Source organism: Dryobates pubescens, chromosome 13, assembly GCF_014839835.1.
Source record: "Dryobates pubescens isolate bDryPub1 chromosome 13, bDryPub1.pri, whole genome shotgun sequence".
Classification (NCBI taxonomy): Eukaryota; Metazoa; Chordata; class Aves; order Piciformes; family Picidae; genus Dryobates; species Dryobates pubescens.
Window position 1 is genome coordinate 18,104,547 of NC_071624.1, and position 20,900 is coordinate 18,125,446.

A 20,900-nucleotide genomic window follows, 5' to 3' on the forward strand; every position below is an offset into this window, starting at 1 on the left:
TTTACATGTAGGCAATGTTGCTCTTACCAGGAAAGTTATTATCCACTTATGTTAACGCTACTTAGATCAGACTTAGTTTCTTACAGTAATATGGTATAGAGATTGCTTTAAGGGAAAACAAAACAAAACAAAAAAATCCCAAACAATTAACCCTGGTATTAAAAGTAGATACAAAATCATAGAACCATTTAGGCTGAAAAAGACCTGTAGGATCATGGAGTCCCAGCCATTAACCCACCACTACCAAGTCCACTGCTAAACCACATCCCCAAGCACCATGTCTATGAGACTTCTACATCCCCTCCAAAGGATGATGATTCAACTGCTTCCCTGGCCAACCTGTTCCAGGCCTTGATGACACTTTCAGTGAAGAAATCTTTAGTGAAGCATTTTTTATTATACCCTGATTAATGGCAAATGGCAATTCATCAGGACAAAGATTGGTATTGATAATGCACAGGCATCGTTTCCCTAGCGCTTTTCAGCTTCATGGTCCATTTCTATACAGAAGCAGCAAGACTGCAGCAGTCGCAGCCACTGGTGAGCTTGCAGCCAGTTCCAATTATTCTCGGAAGCAACTGCATACATCAGACAGTCTGTCATGACAGCCACAGTCCTGACAGCCAGCAACAGCATGGTACGAAACGCTGGCCCACACCAGCTCTGCAGCAGAGCAGTGTGCCAGCAGAGCTCCCCAGCCACCCCGGCAGCCCTGGCACCTTCCGTGCTGGCAGCTGCTCTGCAGCAAGCCAGGGGAGTGTGCTGGCAGAGGGGGCCAGGCCATCACCAGCCAGTTAATAGAGCTGTCCTGGCACAGCAGCTGAAGCTGGACAGGACCTCTGAAAGGCTGTTTTTAAAACCAGCTGAAAGAGCTGTTGTGGCAAGTGTGCTGCGCCTGACCAACAGAGCCCCAGCTGATACAAAAATCAAAATGGAAACAGCCTGTAAAGCTGGTCTTGCACAAAAACTTCAGAGACAAAAGGATGAGAGTCAGTCACTCAGAGGATGTTTACTTCTGAATGAGCAAAATGGAGTCAATTAAAAAGTACATCTCATCAAATTCAGTAACTGAGATAAAATTTTAGCACTACTGTGTAAGCTTCAGCACTGCGAATATTTCTCTAAGATAACACAACATCTGTTACAAGAGAGATGTTTTTCTAAACATTGCAGAATAATCAGGAGTCAAAAATCAGCAAGTAGCAGGATTTTTCACTCTATTTCACACAGTGGAAAGCTCTAAATAAGGCTTATGACAAGGATTCCTTTTTGATGTGAAGGATGCTGATCACTGATCTTCCCAAAGGAGTGAGAAGCATGGAAAGCCCACGTACAGAAGAAAATTAAACTTCTCCTTCCTTCTACCCTAAGGCCAATTCCAACTCTTGGCTCTTAGGCTTCAGCACCATTGCTATCTGCTCTGTTAGTAGTTTTCATATATTTTCAAATATTTTCATTTCCCCCCTCTTATCTCCACAATTTCTTCAACTCCAGAGCTCCAATTTTGTATTGCTGCCACTTGAGAGGAGCTCTGGGAAGGCAACCAGGGCATCTGCCCAATTACAGACACCAATACAGGCAACCCATCAACTCACAGACTATCTAGACAGGAGAGGGGGGGGTGAAAAAAACAGCTAGCATGGCATGGTGGACAAAATTGCAAGCAGAAGTCTCACTTTTCTCTCTGCCTCATCATTCAAGTCCTTCCTGTCTCTTGTTTCCTAATCAGTACCCATGAACTTACCAGTAAGAAAAAAAGCGACCACCAAAAACGCAAACACCAAAAGAAAACAGTAGTGGTCTCATTGTTCAAACTGGGTGAGCTGGCAGGGTGTGAAAAAAAGAAGCAAATTCAGCACCCTGCATGTGTGTTGAAATTGTTCAGAGAACAGTTTCAAGAGATAAATGGGAAAGTCAGAAACAGAAAGAGAAGAAAAACCAAACCAACCAACAAAACCCAACCAAAACCAAACCATGCAGGTATCTACAAATGAAGATATGCAGCAACTAAAGTTAGTACAACTTCTTCAGGCAGACAAAAAAAACCCAAGGCTCTCTTTACTTGGGGAAAAAAGGAAAAAGAAAGAAAGAAAAAAGAGGAACTATTCACAATTTTGTTCTAATAGTTTTGTTTATCCTGGCCTTGGAGACTTACAGCTACTGATACATCCCCTCTTGGCTCACCATGGGCAGAACAGCTCAGAGTCCAGTATTCAAGCTGTGCCTGGAAGGGGGAATCTGGCCTTGAAGTGCACTTCTGTGGATCACTGTTCAAGCCTCATTGGTTTGTGTTTATGAGAAGTGATGCTGTTCCAAGTAGCCTCTCTGTGATGAGCCATTTAAACAACACATGCAGGGAGCCGAATTTGTCTTAATCTTGCTTATTCTCCCACACAGAGAAGTTTGTATCACGTTACATCTGACTCTAAATGCTAAAGCAATTCAGATGAACAAGAGCAATCACGAAGCACTGAAGAACAGCCCATGTCTGCTGCTCACTGGCTCAGATCTATGCACTCTCCCTGTGGCTGTATGAACACATTCGTGGCATATTGTACAGAAGGTGTTTGGGTTGTTTTAAGTTGGTTCCTTTGGGGGTTGTGTGGGTTTGTTTTTGGTTTGTTTGTGTTTTGTTCCTTAAGATTTGAAGTGAGGTTTTAGAATTCAGAAGCTCTATTACCTTACAGAAAGTTATTGTTTCCAACATCCAAAATGAAAAATGAGGCTTGAAACCTCACTGCCTCCCCCTCCCAAAACCAGACTCCCTGTTTTCCAGCAGTTCATAGAATCACAGAAACATTTAAATGGGAAAAGACCTTTAAGATTACCAAGTCAAACCATTCTCTTAACTCTACCAAGTTTGGTGCTAAACCGTGTCCCTCAGCACCGTATCTCTGCATCTTTCGAACACCTCCACGGATGGGGATTCAACAACCTCCCTGTGCAGCCTGTTCCAGTGTTTGAGAAACCTTTTAGTGAATATGCCTCTGAACACCCAACCTAAAACTCCCCTGGGGCAACTTGAGGCCATTTTCCTCTTATCCTATCACTTGTTACAAGGGAAAAGAGACTGACCACCCTCCACCCTCACTACAACCTCCTTTCAGGTAGTCGTAGGTACTTATTCCAGGATTTCCTACGGCAGGTTAATGTTAATTGCACCTTTTGTCAGACCATAACACTACTCCCATTTTTGGTATCCTATGCCATGATTCATGTGCGTCTGAGAGTTTGCATCAATGGCTAATATGCACGTTCTTACCAAAAATTAGGTTAATCTTTTTTAATTGGCGTGGCTTGCAAGCTAAATAGGATAACCTAAAGTCTTCTCCTGTATGTACACGATCCAAATTTTCAATCTCTCCACAGAAATGTACCCTTGTGGCCAAAAGAGCCAATGGTATCCTAGGTTGCATTGAGAAGAGTGTTTCCAACAGGTCTCGGGAAGCTCTCCTCCCCTCTCTGCTCTGCCCTGGAGAGACTGCACGTGGAATACCGTGTCCAGTTTGGGACTCCCCCATTCAAGAGAAGCAGGGATCTGTGGGAAAGAGTCCAAGGGAGAGCTAGGAGGATGACTTGAAGACCCCTCCTATGAACAAAGACTATGGCTGTTTAGTCCTGAGAAAAGAAGGCTGAGAGGGGATCTTAATGTCTATAAATATCTGAAGGGTGGGCATCAAGATGAAGGTGCCAGTCTCTTTTTGGTGGTGCCCAGTAAAAGTGCAAGGAACAATGGGCACAAGCTAGAACACAGGAGGTGCCATCTCAACACGAAGAGAAACTTCTTCACTGTCAGGGTGACAGAGTACTAGAACAGGCTGCTCGGAAAGTTTGTGGAGTCTCCACCCCTGGAGACTTTCAAAACCTGCCTTGATGCATTCCTGTGTGACCTGCCTTAGGTGATCCTGCTTTGGCAGGAGCGTTGGACTAGATCTCTAGAGGTCCCTTCCAATCCCTAACGTTGTATGATTTTATCATGATGATTTTATCATCTTTATTGATGATCTGGACGAGGGCATTGAGTCCATCATCAGTAAATTTGCTGACGACACCAAGCTGGGGGCAGGAGTTGATCTGCTGGAGGGTAGAGAGAGGATCTGCAGAGGGACCTCAATAGGCTGGACAGACGGGCAGAGTCCAATGGCATGAGATTTAACACATCCAAGTGCCAGGTTCTGCACATTGGCCACAACAACCCCATGCAGAGCTACAGGCTGGGGGCAGAGTGGCTGGAGAACAGCCAGGCAGAGACTGAACATGAGCCTGCAGTGTGCCCAGGCAGGCAAGAGGGCCAATGGCATCCTGGCCTGCATCAGGAACAGTGTGTCCAGCAGGAGCAGGGAGGTCATTCTGCCCCTGCACACTGCACTGGTTAGGCCGCACCTCGAGTCCTGTGTCCAGTTCTGGGCCCCTCAGTTTAGGAAGGAGGTTGACTTGCTGGAACGAGTCCAGAGAAGAGCAACAAAGTTGGTGAGAGGTTTGGAACACAAGCCCTATGAGGAGAGGCTGAGGGAGCTGGGGTTCCTTAGCCTGGAGAAGAGGCGACTCAGGGGTGACCTTATTACTCTCTACAACTACCTGAAGGGAGGTTGTAGACAGACGGATGTTGGTCTCTTCTCCCAGGCAGCCAGTACCAGGACAAGAGGACACAGTCTCAGGCTGCGCCAGGGGAGGTTCAGGCTAGATGTTAGGAAAAAGTTCTATACAGAAAGAGTGATTGCACATTGGAATGGGCTGCCTGGGGAGGTGGTGGAGTCACCATCATTGGAGGTTTTCAGGGGAAGACTTGATGGGGTGCTTGGTGCCATGGGTTAGTTGTTTAGGTGGTGTTGGATTGGTCGATGGGTTGGACGCGATGATCTTGAAGGTCTCTTCAAACCTGGTTTATTCTATGTATCTCATTGTTAAGTCTAAATTAAGTTGTCAAGTAGGCAAGGGTGACAGCTGTACCTCAAAGCAAGGAATTTAGACACAGCTTGTGCCAACTGGTTCCATTAACAAGGCCACAGCAGAAAAGATATTTGCAATCAATATATCTCAGCAGCAAACTCATTAGGCAATAATCAACCAGAACGTGCGTGCCTCGTGCACTGCCTCACACAGACCTCCTGGAGCTGGTGCAGCTGTACGCAAAGTGTTGCCTAAAGCACGCAGAGTTTTTGCAGTTATTCACCACAGAACAGCTATTCTAGTGGATGTAAATATACTCCAAGGTGTAAATGGGGAAAAGCTCTTCTGTAATCATGCAAAGAATCTGTTAATCCTCGAAGAAGCACATGGAGATCAACTGTACTCCTTGTAGAAACTGGACCACCTCTGTCTCAACATCAGATAAAGTTTATCACTGTGATACACAAGATACTGTTTAAAATTACACTTAGGCCTCCTCTTAGAGGAGGCAAAGCAGGCATGGTGGTAGAATTTAAATGGGGAAGATTACTCACAGTATGAAGTTACCCACCTAAAGTTCTTTTGAAGGGTATTTAAGCTTTGTTCAAAGTCATCCCAGGCAGAAGATAAAAGCTCAAAGATCTGTTGTTTTAAGCAGTAAACTGCCTGTGTACAGGTGGAAGCAGCTCGGGTATATCAGGCGTCCCATCCTGTTTGACATTCAACAGCATGGATTTCTGCATGGCTTAAAGAGCAAACAGTAATCAGCCAGACATCAGCTTTGTGCTTGTTTTCATAAAAATATAGGAAAGCAAATTGCAGCAAACATCAAACCTTCAACAGGAGACTTTTTTTTTTCCTAGCTCCCAAAGCTGGGAGCAACAGAGCCAATTAATAATAATGGACTAAAAGGTTACTACACATTTTTTCCCCCCTAGTGCTAAACTACAAAGCTAGACTTGCAACAAGCCACTTCTCACTACATGTGGAGATGCACTATTTGTGTGCTTACTGCAGCTGCTAAATACAGTACTAATGATGTCAGACATGACCACACACTTGCCTAAGTAAGATTTATGCCTCCAAAGAGCCAGAAATTAATGGTCTAACATTTGCTCTCCCATGATTCATGGAGTTTCAGGAATTTTTACAAAGTACTAGGAGGGGCAATGGAAGGCCTAGTAAAATACTGGATTAAGAAAGCTCTCAGTACAGCAACACTTGAAAACATACTTATCACAGCTGTAATTACAAACCCCAGTGGCCACAGCTGATCCCTAACCACAAACACTCCCAGTCCTTGAGTCTGCATGAGGAAGAAAAAAAACACAGACAACTTTGGCCTTTTTAAACAAGCATTTCCTTGTACCTGTTGTGAAACTTCTACTAGTTTAACCTGTTTATACAGGCTCAGACCAAGACACTGCAAAACTAGTGCACTACCTAACTCAAAGTCCTCAGGTTGTTCAGATTTTCATAGGTCTCTCTGCTGCCTTTGTGCTGAATTGTTTCAGGAAGGGAACTTCAGTCACATTCACCTGTGGTTTGACATCACCACTCGCTCTAACAACTGCTGAGATGACTAGTTCCAGGCATACCAGACTAGGTACTTTTCACTGTAATGTACTGATCAAACTGTGGGTGTCTCAGTATATTTGGGTGATGATATTCTTAATGAACTGTCAAAGAGGTCAAGTTCCTTACTCTGAAATAAAAGCTATAATTCTCAAGCAGTGCCTTTCAAAACCAGAAGTATTTTCTCTAAGTAATTTTCTCCTAAGCCTGACTGTGACACCAATCTAGCTAAGAATTCCTTAAGGTGCTTATTTGTCAACTGGACTAACAATGATGCCAGTTGAGGAATCCAAGTATGACAGTAATATGGATTTAAAAGGTCAAATTTTGCCAGCTTGGGGATGTTTTATTTCAGTATCTCTTTGATATCAATCACAGAAAGAAGAAAATTAAGATACTCCTCTGACTGCGTACACAGAGCGGATGGGACGAGAAGAATCTCAGACTGCAATAACAAAACATCAGGTTGAATTTTACAACAGCCTTTTACTGGCAAAGACAAGGAAGCTCTGGACCAAGTTGCCTGGGAAAGACTCTAGATCTACTCAGATTCACTAGATGCCTTTAGAAAGATTAGACAAGCAGATCAGAAGCCAAGAGATGGTTGACTGTGACTTGGGAAAGTAGATGAATTAGGAGTGAGCTTCAAAGCTCCTTGAATACAGTGTGCATTTTCTTCATCCTCCACATACTGCAAAAGCATCTATGTCCACACACACACATACATCTCCACCCACATACATTCTATGGCCCCAGTTTAAGAAATACATAAAACTATGAACAACTGCTGCAAAGGACTTTATCCGCCTAATTTATAGTGCGCTCACATGGAAGAGGCATGAGAGAGAGAGAGCAAGGGGGAAAAAAACCCACAAAAACCTGCAAGAAATAGGAGCCTGCTCCTGGATCTATGCTGTAAGCAAAATGAAACAACTGTTAAGAGAAAACTAAGAAAGAGCTCAAAGTCTCTTTTGATGCAATGATTCTGGAATTCTTTGGCAAGACAAGGAGGTAAGGTTCAAAAGCCTGTTCTGTGCCAGGTATGGTAACACAGTAGTAACTGTTTGTGAGATCTATGGCTAGCTTGTAAACCTTATGAGGATCCAAGTTCTGTTCACTTTGTATCTTTGGTTTTACTCAAAAGACCAGAAAAATTTTTTTTTCTTCCCCTTGGCTTCAACTACTACACAAAAATATTTTGAGCTACTCAGAAAATTTTGTGTGTTCAGCCATAAAGGGGAAAAAGTTAATTACACAACCCAATTAGGCATTTAATGCCCCCAGGCCAAGTCACTGCTTGTCCACAGGAGGCATGAATGATCACGGTTTATCTCACTTCATACAAGTTGTGTTTACTATTTTTCAGTAACTGAAGTATCAGCAATCTGATATTTCTCATACCTTATGAAATTGAGCCAAAAATGGCTAAACTTACTTGAATTTAGCTCAGATGTCAGTTTATTGTGAATGGTGCCACATCCAACTGGCAGCTAGTCACTAGTGGTGTCCCCCAGGGATGAGTGCTGGGCCCAATCCTATTCAATATCTTTACTGATGATCTAGATGAGGAGATTGAGTCCACTGTTAGTAAGTTTGCAGATGACACCAAGTTGGGAGCAGGTGTTGATCTGATAGAGGGTAGAAGGGCTCTCTAGAGGGACCTTGACAAGCTGGACAGATGGACTTGTTGAATGCCATCATGTTGGACTCTGCCCAAGTGTCAGGTGCTGCACTTTGGCCACAACCACCCCATGCAGTGCTTCAGGCTGGGGTCAGAGTGGCTGGAGAGCAGCCAGGCAGAAAGGGACCTGGGGGTACTGGTTGACAGCAGCTGAACATGACCCAGCAGTGTGCCCAGGTGGCCAAGGTCAATGGCATCCTGGCCTGCATCAGAAATAAAGTGGCCAGCAGGAGCAGGGAAGTCATTCTACCCCTGGACTCAGCACTGGTTAGGCCACACCTTGAGTCCTGTGTCCAGTTCTGGGACCCTCAATTTAAGAGGGACATTGAGACACTTGAACGTGTCCAGAGAAGGGCAATGAGGCTAGGGAGAGGTCTCGAGCACAAGCCCTATGAGAAGAGGCTGAGGGAGCTGGGGTTGTTTAGCCTGGAGAAAAGGAGGCTCAGGGGAGACCTTATTCTCTCTACAACTACCTGAAAGGAGGTTGTAGACAAGTGGGGGTTGGTCTCTTCTTCCAGGCAAGCAGCATCAGGACAAGAGGACACAGTCTCAAGCTGTGCCATGGGAAGTTTAGGCTCAAGGTGAGGAGAAAGTTCTTCCCAGAAAGAGGAGTTGGCCATTGGAATGTGCTGCCCAGGGAGGTGGTGGAGTCACCATCCCTGGCGGTGTTCAAAAGAGGACTGGATGTGGCACCTGAAGCCATGTTTTAGTTAGTCATGAGGTGTTGGGTGATAGGTTGGACTTGATTTTCTCTGAGGTCTTTTCCAACCTTATTGACTCTATGATTCTATGTTCTGGTTTTCTTCCAGGCATGTTCTGGTTACTTCTCCCAGGCAAGCAGTACCAGAACAAGAGGACACAGTCTCAGGCTGCGCCAGGGGAGGTTCAGGCTGGATGTTAGAAAAAAGTTCTATACAGAAAGAGTGATTGCACATTGGAATGGGCTGCCTGGGGAGGTGGTGGAGTCGCCGTCACTGGAGGTTTTTAGGAGAAGACTTGACGGGGTGCTTGGTGCCGTGGGTTAGTTGCTTGGGCGGTGTTGGATTGGTTGATGGGTTGGACGCGATGATCTTGAAGGTCTCTTCCAACCTGGTTTATTCTATGTATTCTATGTATTCCCATATATAATGTCAAAAGTCAGGGCTGCCTTTCTGAGAGTGCAGCATACATACACTAGGGCTCAGCTGAAAACAAATGGGGGCAGTTAAGCACGTGAGATAAGACAAGCCTCTATTTTGGAGCCTAAATACGAGATAAATACTCCAGGGTAAAAAACCCAAGCAAATAACAAAAACTCAAAAACCCCCAACGAAAACACCCCAAAACCCCCAACCACCACCAAAAGACAAACACCACCACAAAAGTATGACTACTTGCTTTCAGAACCATTACAACTTAAAAATGATATGAAGGAATGCTCCACTTCGCATCTCACTTACTGAACACATAAGCAGTGTTTAAGAAGTTTCCTCTATGGAACAGGAAATATCACAGTACCATGGATTTTTAATCCAAAACTCATTAAAGAATTGAAAGACTTTAATTATCTCATGTCTTGCATATATGAAATCTGTGTGCACACATTAAAAAGCTTTCCTAAGTTCATAAATAGATTTTTTTTTTTTCCCCCAGTAATGAAAAAAATCTAAGTCAGTCTGAGGAGGAGCACAAAACCTTTCTGCAATTGCAATACAATGCACAAAGCTAAAAGACACAAACTGAAGACAAAGACCATCTTTGGTTGCTGCTACAGCAGAAACTTGGGAGATAGCACAGACATTTGACTTCCAAACAAAAGACACCAGCAATAAAAGAAAGAAAGAAAAAAAAGGCCAAAACTGCTTTGATCTGTAATAACACAAAAAGCACTGGCACTTGGTGTTTTTACTTCAGCAACCTGATGCTTTGTTACAGGCTACCAATGCTCTGCTACTGAGACACCAGCACGCTCTGGGCTCCCACTCAAACACCAACCTCACTGCCTCTTTCTTGTTTTGAAAACAGAGTAAATAACTGTACTTACTGCTGGAGACTAGAAATTCCAGTATTTCAGTTATGAAGGAAAGTGAAGAGATTCCTACAAAGGAACTAAAATTGGTCATTTTTCATGCCATAAAGACACGATGGTTATGGTATATTTTAAGATATAAGCAAGCTTTATGAATTGTGTACTAAATTATCTTGAAATGTTCCAACAAATTTACATATCTCCAGCATTTGATGTGCTTGGTTGGATGCAGAAACGTGCTGTAACTCATCAGGTAATCATCTCCAACATATGGGCATACAGGAAGGGCTAAATACCAGCTTACACAGTATGCATTAGTGCTTGCAGTCTCTGCTTGCATTGCCAGATAGAATAATGTCATGATTTTTATAGCACATAATGGCTACTGCTAAATACCACTATGCCAGGACTTTTAAAAAGAAAACTCCAGAACTTAAACAGTGGTTCATTCAGTTTGTGCACACGAGCTTGGCCCAAGAAGCCACAGAATGGCTGAGATTGGAAGGGACCTTACAGATCATCTAGTCCAATCTCCCTGCCATGGGCAGGGACACCTCTCAACTAGATGCAGCTGCTCAAAGCCTCATCCAACCTGGCCTTGAACACCCCCAGGGACGAGGCATCCACATCCTCCCTGGGCAACACATTCCATAGTATCAGTCAGGGTTGGAAGGGACCACAAGGAGCATCTAGTTCCAACCCCTCTGCCATGGGCAGGGACACCCCACACTAGATCAGGCTGGCCAGAGGCCTCATCTAGCCTGGTCCTAAACACCTCCAAGGATGGGGCCTCAACCACCTCCCTGGACAACCCATTCCAGAGCTTCACCACTCTCATGGTGAAGAACTTCCTCCTCGCATCCAGCCTGAATCTCCCCACCTCCAGCTTCATTCTGTTCCCCCTAGTCCTATCACTACCTGATTTCAGAGTCTCACCACCCTCATACTAAAGAGCTTCTCCCTAAGATCCAATCTAAACCTCAGCTTCAAACCATTCTCCCTCTCCTACTGCTAGACACCCTTATGTAAAGTCCCTCTCCAGCTTTTCTGTAGGATCCCTTCAGGCATTAGAAAGCAGCTCTAAGGTCCCTCTTGAGTCTTCTCTAGGCTGAACAACATCCTCCCAGCTGAGCTGTTCCAGCCCTTGGATCATCTTATGATTTAATAAATTTCTTTCAGAATAAAAGTATACAGATTTTTACTCAAGACCAAGAAAAAGATCAGGTTCCCACAGAAACAGTCAGTCTCAGCTGAATCCATTTCAGAGGCTGCAGCCCAACATTGCTCAGGCCTAGAAATACTCAAAAACAAATTAACAAATGTACCACCACTAACAACAACAAAAAAAGTGATTTCCCAAAGCATTTCCATAGCTTGCATAAAGACATCAATTACCATAGCTTGTCTTCTGAATTAATGATTCATAGTGATGGATTATTCATGCAAGTTGGCCAGCTGAACATTACACTTTGACTCTTGGGAGAAAGTATAGCATGTCTTAATTAACTCTATTTTGTGTAAGACAGAAGACGGGGGGGGGGGGAAATTGTTTCTCTAGTCAACCAGGTAAAATGTAAGAAAATAAAATGAGTGGTAATTTAAATATGAAAAAAAATAACCTTCAGCAGTCTTCATAATCCATATTTGAAGTGAATCAGCGAGAGGACCTCGTCTCAAGTGAGTTCTATGAAACAGTTCCAAATTGCTGTTTTGTTGAATGAACTGATTTGAGATCTATTCCATTTAAGCATGAAAAATGTGGAAATTTCATGTTAATATGCTGTTTCCTGTCGTATGCACATCCTTGCAAGACTCCAGCGATAGCACAATTTCTCCTTTCAAAAGGATATCAAGTATTTTCACAGCCTTGAGTGAAATTTAACTCACCACTGAATTTTTCTGTGAGTGAATGGTGTGTTATTATCTCAAACATTTTGTAAATGAATGCTGCACCCTAACAGCCTTCTTGAACGTAAGCAATATTTATCTGTTGTGTAAGGCTCTTGATGATATTTGTTACTCTGAGCAGGACAGTGCAAAAATACCTCCACAAGTCACACAATCTCTAAGATTTACCATTGTTAGCTTTCAAAGTGTTATTCAATCATTGTATTGAAAGATTTACAAAATAAGAATGGAAAGTCCATGATAAATGTTACCATTTATCCTTACAGTAAGTAAAATGAATGATCTAATATCTCTAAAAATCTATACCCAGCTGCTCTAGGACAGCAAAGGCTGCCAAGCCTGATGAATTATATGACCACCTTAGTTGCTTACACGGCTTATATACAATACATTAAGGTTGTTAAAAGTATTAATCACATTCAAATAGACCTTTACCTTTTCACAAACTAATACCCTGATGCCTCACACTCATTACTGGATTGTATTTTATGAGTAGGAAGAATCTCTTTTCATTTTACATTGGAGAAGCACAGGTTAAGTATAGATTAAATGACTTCACTACCAAAGGATCTAAAAAGCAGCTCTTTTTCTTCTGCCTTTAGAATGTTCCTATCCAGTTGTGTTATCTTCTCTGAGCTCCCAAAACAAGCCTTAGAGTCTTTGAGAGCAAAATTTAATTTTGTCCTTGTTCTCTTGGTGCTTCAGCAGTATTTCTGGGGATTCTCCTAAAGCCTTACAATTCATAAGGAATTAAGTAATAATTCAAAGATATGATAGTTACATAGATAAGGATTAGGAAAGGATGGTGAGTATCAATCCAATTAGAATCACAGGATCATAGAATTGTTTGGGCTGGAAAATATCTCCAAGACCATGAGTCCAACTGATAAGCCAATGGTGCCAAGTCCACCACTAAGACATGTCCCTGAGTGCCTTGTCTACAAGTTCTTTGAACACCTCCAGGGACAGCAATTCTGTGACTTCCCTGGGCAGCCTGTTGCAGGGCTTAACCATTCTTTCAGGGCTTAACCAGGGAAGATTTTTTCCTAATGGCCAATGGTACAACCTGAGGCCATTTCCACACGTTCTGTCACTTGTGACCTGGGAGAAGAGACTGATCCCCACCTCACTACAACCTCCTTTCAGAGAGTAGTAGAGGGAGAACGTATTGCCTTAGCCTCCTTTACTCCAGGCAAGTCTTGCTCTCCAGACTCTTCACCAGCTTTGTTGCCATTCTCCGGCCACACTCCAGCACCTCAATGTCCTTCTTGTAGTGAGGGGCCCAAAACTGAACCCAGTGGCCTCATCAGTGCAGAATACAGGAGGACAATCACTGCCCTGGTCCTGCTGGCCACACTATTTCTGATACAGGGCCAGATGCTGTTTGCTTTCTTGGCCATCTGGGCACACTGCTAGCTCAAATTCAGCCAGCTGTTGATCAGTACTCCCAGGCCCTTTCCTGCTGGGCAGCTTTTCCAGCCACTCCTCTCCCAGCCTCTAGTTTCTACCAAGCCTGAAATGACAAGTGGAAACACATCCTAAATTTGCCTCTAAAGGGCTTTTACTACAGGTAAGGATGATACCCTGTTCAGCCTACCTCTGTGTAACAACCCTGAGGTGCAGATTTGAGCTTATGTTGACTTCTCTCCTTTCAAATACAAGATTTCATAGTGCTCTTGTTGCGAAATTTGCTTCAAAAATTTATTTGCTTTGTGGCTGAGTGAAAGCTAGCCCTCTTCAAGCTAAAGGGGATTTTGCTGTCACTTCATATATGAAGATCCAGCATCAGTTATGCTAAATTCACAAGTGTGTTGTGTTTTGATATTGTGTGTACATTTTCTTCCCTCACATTCGTATATGAAAAATTACCAATGGCATTTTTTTGCTTCATGCATATCATCCCCTCAAAATAAATCTACTTACAGTCAGTTTGTTTCTTACTCACTCTTATGGGTATTTTCACTACAGGCCCTGCTGCTCCATATCCCCCAAAATTAGACTTTTCTGCTTGCTCATTTTCCTGATATTTGCTTTTCTTGGTATCTCTTCAGATCCAATATCTTGCTTTCTATGGTATTTCAACTCAGAGCAGATGGGAACTGCCAGATATAGAAGATGCCAAGTAACTTCTGTGCAAAGGGAGACTCCAAAAGCTCCAAAATCCACATAGGTTTCTGTGCTACCATGACATTTTCTGCGCCTTAGAGGTGCCAAGGAGGCCTATCGATGGCACTCTCCTTCTGGTAATGGAGAACAAGCATGGTAGTAGCGTGCAGTGACCACACAGGAGACGGTAAATTGAGGACCTGCATTCAGGCACGCAAGGCATGTGAGGCTTCAGAACCTGTCCCCAGGAAGTATGAGAACATCTAGAGCTACAAAGCACCAGAAAAATATAGTTTCAGACTGCTTAGTCCTACCAGGCATCACCCTTCTTTACAGTTAGGCATGGGCATTGAGAGAGACCAATAAAACAGGCAAGCAGATGAAGAGAGGAGGCTCACCACAAATGCAGATGAATGACCTAAAATCAAAGTCAAACCACCACTTCCAGACTTACACTGGTATTCAGTTACAGACAGACAACACATAATCCCTATCCTATCACAGGTCAGTTTCACTGCAGGATGAAAATGGGATCATAGCAAGCAAGAACCAAACCAGCGTTGAATGAGAAGGGTTCAGCACTGCATCTCCTATGTCTGCAGCTTAAGCACTAGAGGGTTGTTCTTCCAAACACCTTGATTAAAACATTCTGAAAACCCTTCTGTCCTTCTCTTCCCAGCTCCTGAATTTGCAGCTTCTTGGGATAGAGAGAACTGTGAGAATGGATGTGTTTGTGAATTCTGTGACTGGACTAATCAGAGCCAGAGTCACAGCACAATGGGGGGGAAAAAAGATGACAGCTCATCACACATGCAGTTGTGAAGCAAGATCTAGCTTTCCATGCTAGACCAGGAAGTGTAGCCGGCACATTAAGTATTAAACTAAAAGTCTCTCCAGTCATCTTCAACTCAAACCTCAGCTTTGTCAAATATTACCTGAATCTTCATTCTAGAAATGCAGAGCCAGATTTGGTGGGCTTGGGTTTGTTTTTTTAAATACCAGAAACACCTGCTGCCTGCAATGTAACCCTGAATAAATAATGTTACTTTAATAAAGAGGGGTTCATTCACCATACATAACTGCACATGCTTTTAAGGGCAAAATAGAATTACTACTGTGTTTTTGAAGTCCATATCCAGCTTAAGAGACTAGTTTATTTCTCTTGAGTACTTGTAAGGATCGTTACATATCTTCCAACTCCCACTAATTACTTTGGGTTTGGCAGACATTACTGTTTCTTCCTCCTGCATTTTTGAATAAATCTGAAATTAACAAGTCAATAAACTGACATATTTACAGTAAAAATAACTTGGCTCCCCTCTCCTCTTCCTCCCACTTCTCATATTTCTCTGTGCAGATGAAAAGGTTATCTCGTTCACCTACAGGCTTTATGGATACTTATAGCGATTTGGGCAGGGACCCCAGCATCTTTCCTTTACATCAAGAGGATCTCAAGTTGAAGACCTGATATCACAGTAAGCTGTTCATGTTGTCTTCGGCTTTGATTAATAGCTTTAAATAGTTTAGAAACTAGAGCAAATGCTTCTTTGGAAAAAAGATAGCTGAGAGAGAAAACATGAGTTGCTTCAGTGAACTCAAATTGCTATGTGAAGTACACAATCATTAAATGCTCCAAGAACGGCTTTCATTTAAATGTGGAAAGAAAAGCATTTGAAAAGGGCAGTTTCAGTGTACCAATTAAAATAGATGTCTTAAATCTTTGAACTTATTTTCTTTATAACTGCAACTTACATAACTGAAATGTATGGGGAAAACTGGGGCAGCAAACCTTACCTCAGAGTTAGAAATAGTTACTGGAAAAAAACATCATTTTGCTATTCTGTCAAGGAAGGAGGCACTCTCCAGTGGCTAAGTGATCGTGAAGAGTTCAGACAGGCTGTCTTTGGCAAAGTACCCACGCTCCTAACCCTACTCTGACATGACAGTCAGTTAAAAAAAATCATGCTGAAAAGTAGATGTCCAAGTTCTCCAACTTACTCCAAACTTCTCCAGAAGAACCAAGGGAATGGCATTGCTGCTCAAAAAGTAACAGATGCAAAACTCAACTAGTGAGGAAGTGTTTGGGTGGACTATCTTAGTGCAAAGGCAATTAAAGTGTTTGCTTTCCTCTGGTGTTTAAGCAAAGCTCTCAGAATTCAGTTAGAATTCTGAATGTAAAACAAAAACTTAAAAATGCTGTTCAAAAAAAAAAAAAAGTTAGAAAGGAAGTGACAGTTCACACTTCTCAGATGAGGAAGTCCCCCAAACCCACTGTGAATACAGCAACATGGATGACAAAAATAGATAAAAGCAGAAGAGCAGAGGAACTGAAGCTCTTCCAAGGTTTGGAGAGAGCTGTCTTAGCTAACAAGTGCTTGGGTTTGTATATGTAAGAAATCCCACTGCACACGTGGTACAGCTTCAATTTAAATTCTGACAGAATACATCTTTCTAGAAGCAGTTTCATCAAGTCATCATAGGTTTAGAGTTGTCAGACACACACAGCAGATTGGAAACAGCTTACATTATTAAGCAATTATTTGTTCAGATGTAATGGTAATGGTGAAAGACTGCAGGGCTGAAGTACATAAATGAATGGAAAGACATCTCCTGATTAACAGGCTGGCTGTTTGGTCAAAACTAAACACAACCCCACGGGTTTAACTTTCTTCTTCCAGACTGTATATTACTTGTCATTATTGATTCTTCCTGCAAGAATAGTCTCAAGGTCTGAAAACATATTTCTCAAGAATTATCATAATATTTAAACACTCAACTAAACCAAAAATCCTTTACAAGCCAGGAGATCAAATCTTATTAACCCAAAAGCCAGACACATACTTAAGTCATTAGCTGGTATCAGTAAGAAATTTTCTCCCTTCCCATCTCACAGCTCCAGCTGCTTTGCAATGACTCTGAAAGACCGAGAAGGATGCAGATAACTCACGCAGCTTTTATCACATTAGCCACAGTCTGCAGTTTGCATAATCATTAGCTTTGAAGTGTATTAAACAAAGGAGGACATGACCTTACAGTTGATATTTTAATCACACCATATAAAAACAATTTTTTATCATACATACTTTATTAAGGCCACCAAAGGAGATGCTATTCAGAACTGCTCAAAACACAGACAGACAGCAATGAACACCAGTGCTGCACAAGCCCGGGGAAGCTAGACAGTGACCACACTGCCAGGAGGGGTCCTGCTTTTAAATGCAGTCATCAGACAACTCCCAACATGTATGTACGCCTCACTTTGGCTGGGCTGAGCGATCAACAAGCAGCAGAATGTGTGCATAAGTACCAGACTAACAGTAAAATGAAACTGAAGCTTTATGGTTTGAAATAATGCAGTGTAGTGTAGCTTTTCTTATTAGCATAGATTGTTTATCCACATTTATGTTTAGTGTAATAAGCAGTTATCTCTTTAGAAACAGAATTTGGGGGAAGGAAAACAAGAGAGATGACCTGGCATTCTTACAGTGACATCTGGAAATGGAAGATATTTTTTTTCATACAGGAACCCGTCCTACTTGAATTCTGTAGTGTTAGAGACCTTCTCCAGCATAAACCTCCTTTCTAATAATGGTACTGAGGTATTTACAGTATAAAAACATATATTCCTAATGTGATTGATGCAGTTTACTTACATCCCTGACATTGTGTACTGCTTTAAATTTTATCTTTGCACTTGGTATTTAAGACCCAAACTTTACAGTTATTACTGAATTATGGGATTAATTTGTTCTCTTTTGGTGCTTAACTTCATTATCTCCAGCACAATTTTCAAAGCAGTTTAAGGGAAAGGTTTGTTCTGTCAAGTAATTTAAGATTCAGAAAGCATTTCTTTTCCTCCTGCAAAAATACTTGTTACATTATTTTCTACCACCACCAAGTTCCAATAACCCTTTTGTCATTCAGTTCACAAGACCAGCAGCACTCAAAAGATGAGATTTAAAACCCAAGAACTGAAACAATATTTCCAACTTTAAGGTAACTATTCTGGTGTTTTGAGCATCTGAGGAAAACCAGAAAGTTACCACTGATCACAACTGGCTATACAGGTATCGCTCCCTACCATCACTACAGTGGCCTGTAGCCAGAGATACTGACTGTACAGGGTGTATAGAAAACAAAGAATAATAGATATTTATTTTTAAAGCCATGTTTACACACTAATTTTTAACATTATTTTGAACACACAGCATAATTAGGTGAGTCCTGAGTACAGGACAGATGTACCCTGTATCAATTCTTATTCAGCCTGCACTTAGCAAAGGCAAAGTAATGTATTGCCTACGCAGAACATGGATTGTCAAAACTACTGTAAGAGGCATCCAGCCATGCCTAAAATGTGTCTTCATGGCTGATGAGCAGCCCAAAAACAAATTTGAAATTTTGAGGGGAAAAAAAACCCACCACAAAACCAAAACATGAGATGCGTTAGTTGAAAAGGACTTTTAAAGAGTCCAGAGTAGCTAGATCTCAATGTGAAGAGTCCTAACAGCACTAAACCCTCTCCACTAATACATTTTGTGATACACAAGATTAAATTTTGAATTAAGCTATTCATAAACACACTTACAGAATAGATTTCAAAAGAGCTATAACAACACTGCATTCCTAGAACTCTGCTAGACCACCTATGAGAGAAAGAGACCACCATTTGAGAGGAAGAGAGGGGAGGAACCAAGAAGAGACCCAAGTCTTAAGGAAGAACACAAAACCACACCACTCCAGCACACTCCTGCAGGGAACAAGTCACTCGGCAGCTCAGAGCTGCGTTAATCCTAGGCCATCTTTGGAATTGACTTCAGCCAGCAGTGCTGTAGTTAAACCATTCAGTGGGCCAACAGACACAGAGCTTATTCTGTGGTTTCAACAAGTGTGAAAGTAGATGAGTGACAACTTCATGAATACCTTCACATACCTGTGAACAAATCATTCACTGAACATGGCAGATGGGGAAACAGAGTCAAAGCAAATTTAAAAACTCACTCTTAAACTCAGCTTGAGAATGTGAATATATAGGATAGACAGTCTTGTAAAGATGAATTTGGGAACTCATGACTGCATTTATTAGCAAACTTGGTATTGCCACACTCCTTCACTTTGTATTAGCTCTCAAGTTGCCTGTGTAATCTGCAGATGACCCATGCCTTAAAGAAAAAGCCCACAATCATTCTTCTTCCCTCCCTCTCACAGCCACTACTCTCCATAGCAATTCACCAAGCCACACTACTTCTGAAAAATACAACGGGCTTACATATGAAAGCATGAATCCAGTCCAAGAATTCATTGCCTTAAAAGACTAAAAAACAGTTTTTCAGATTCTGTCTACCACAAAATTGATGATTACATATTCTATTTTAAGTTTGAGCACCTGTAGGACTGCAGCTTTGTAGCTTTACTTTTAAAACACGTTAATTTCTCCGAAAGGATAAACTACCACCGACACACGTTTGGCTCAATCCATGCTATGGCATTTTGGCAAACATCTCTCACCTAAGTAGAACCACGTCATTTACCATCAGATTAAAGCATTGATCACCCAAAACAAAGAGACAAGAGTGGGTGAATCAGAGAGAGCGGGTGATTAATAACATGCCTACGAGGGAAGTTCTAAGCAGCCCTTCAATACCAAGATGTGTGGAGTATTTGATATCTGAGAGAGCTGATCAAAACAACACAAGGTGGTGCGGGAAGAAGATAATTCAATCCACTAATGAAGTGTGACGATTCAGTTGCTATTTAATTTTATATTTTTTTGGGGTCACTCCGTTTTCTTGCTCACTCTCATGAAGGTGACCGGGAGCAGTAACACACAAGGATACGTGCACATGATCCGTGCCTGTCCCCAGACAGACATCCAAGTCTTCCCACTCGGCCACCTCACAGCTGCAAGAAGCGCACGTTTGACAAGTTTAAATCATTTACCTATGGATTCAGCTGCTCACATGGGAATCCGTGCGCCCTACTAACACATGGAACGCTAACCAGGGTTTGTTAAAAGGCAAGTTTTGATACCGGTGCCTCGGCAAACGCAGATACAAACCCGAAACTGCCTTAGCAATTCAACGTACGGTTAAAGATCATTTAACTCTTACGGCTTTCCAGTAACACAATTACCTCGACAAACACAACTTTACTTTTTTTTTCTAGGTGCCAAAAGACGAGATACTCCGTATACATATCCAGTCTGCAGAGCACTGAAGACGTAAAAGGAACCAGTTTGTCACTGACGGGGGCAGACCCTCAAACATCGGCTTCGGAAGGACAGCTCCCGTAGAGCAGCGACCAGAAAAGCCACACCGACCCGCACGACATCCGCCTCTCCGGCACGGCGAGGCTTTTCGGAACTACCTTTGCCGCCACACTTACCCCAGCGCAACTTGCAAACAAACTGCTGGTGCTGAGGCGCAGCCGGCGGGGAGCGGGGCTGAGGGACGCGCGAGCCGCCTCCTCACCAGCACACGCCAATGGAGGGACAAGAAGCGACCGAACACCTGCAGAGGTTCTGCGTCTGGTTTCCCCACCCCCTTAAGTTCTGTGACCGGAGAAGAAACACCCCAGCTGCCCACCGCCGCCTCTCCCCTCAGGCGGGCGCAGCCTGCCGCCCCTCAGGCGCTAACGGAACGCCGCGGCGCGAGCTGGCGGCCCCCCACATCGTCGCTCCCTCCAGCCGCACGCGCGTGTCGGAACGGAGCAGCGAAAAAGCTTCTCTCCATT

General features: G+C 42.8%; 1 protein-coding gene across 4 annotated transcripts in view; it reads right to left on the bottom strand.

Moving 5' to 3' along the window:
* The window catches only part of SERPINI1 (serpin family I member 1), a 62,454-nt gene that overhangs the window by 41,444 nt on the left and 110 nt on the right, over positions 1–20,900 (bottom strand). The window contains exon 1 of one of the 4 annotated variants that reach the window (XM_054166186.1): positions 20,553–20,741. The exons of the other annotated variants lie outside the window; for them this stretch is intronic. The gene's annotated coding sequence lies outside the window, so the exon portion shown is untranslated. Of the gene's footprint in view, positions 1–20,552; positions 20,742–20,900 lie in introns of those variants that run through there. 4 annotated transcript variants of the gene reach the window in all.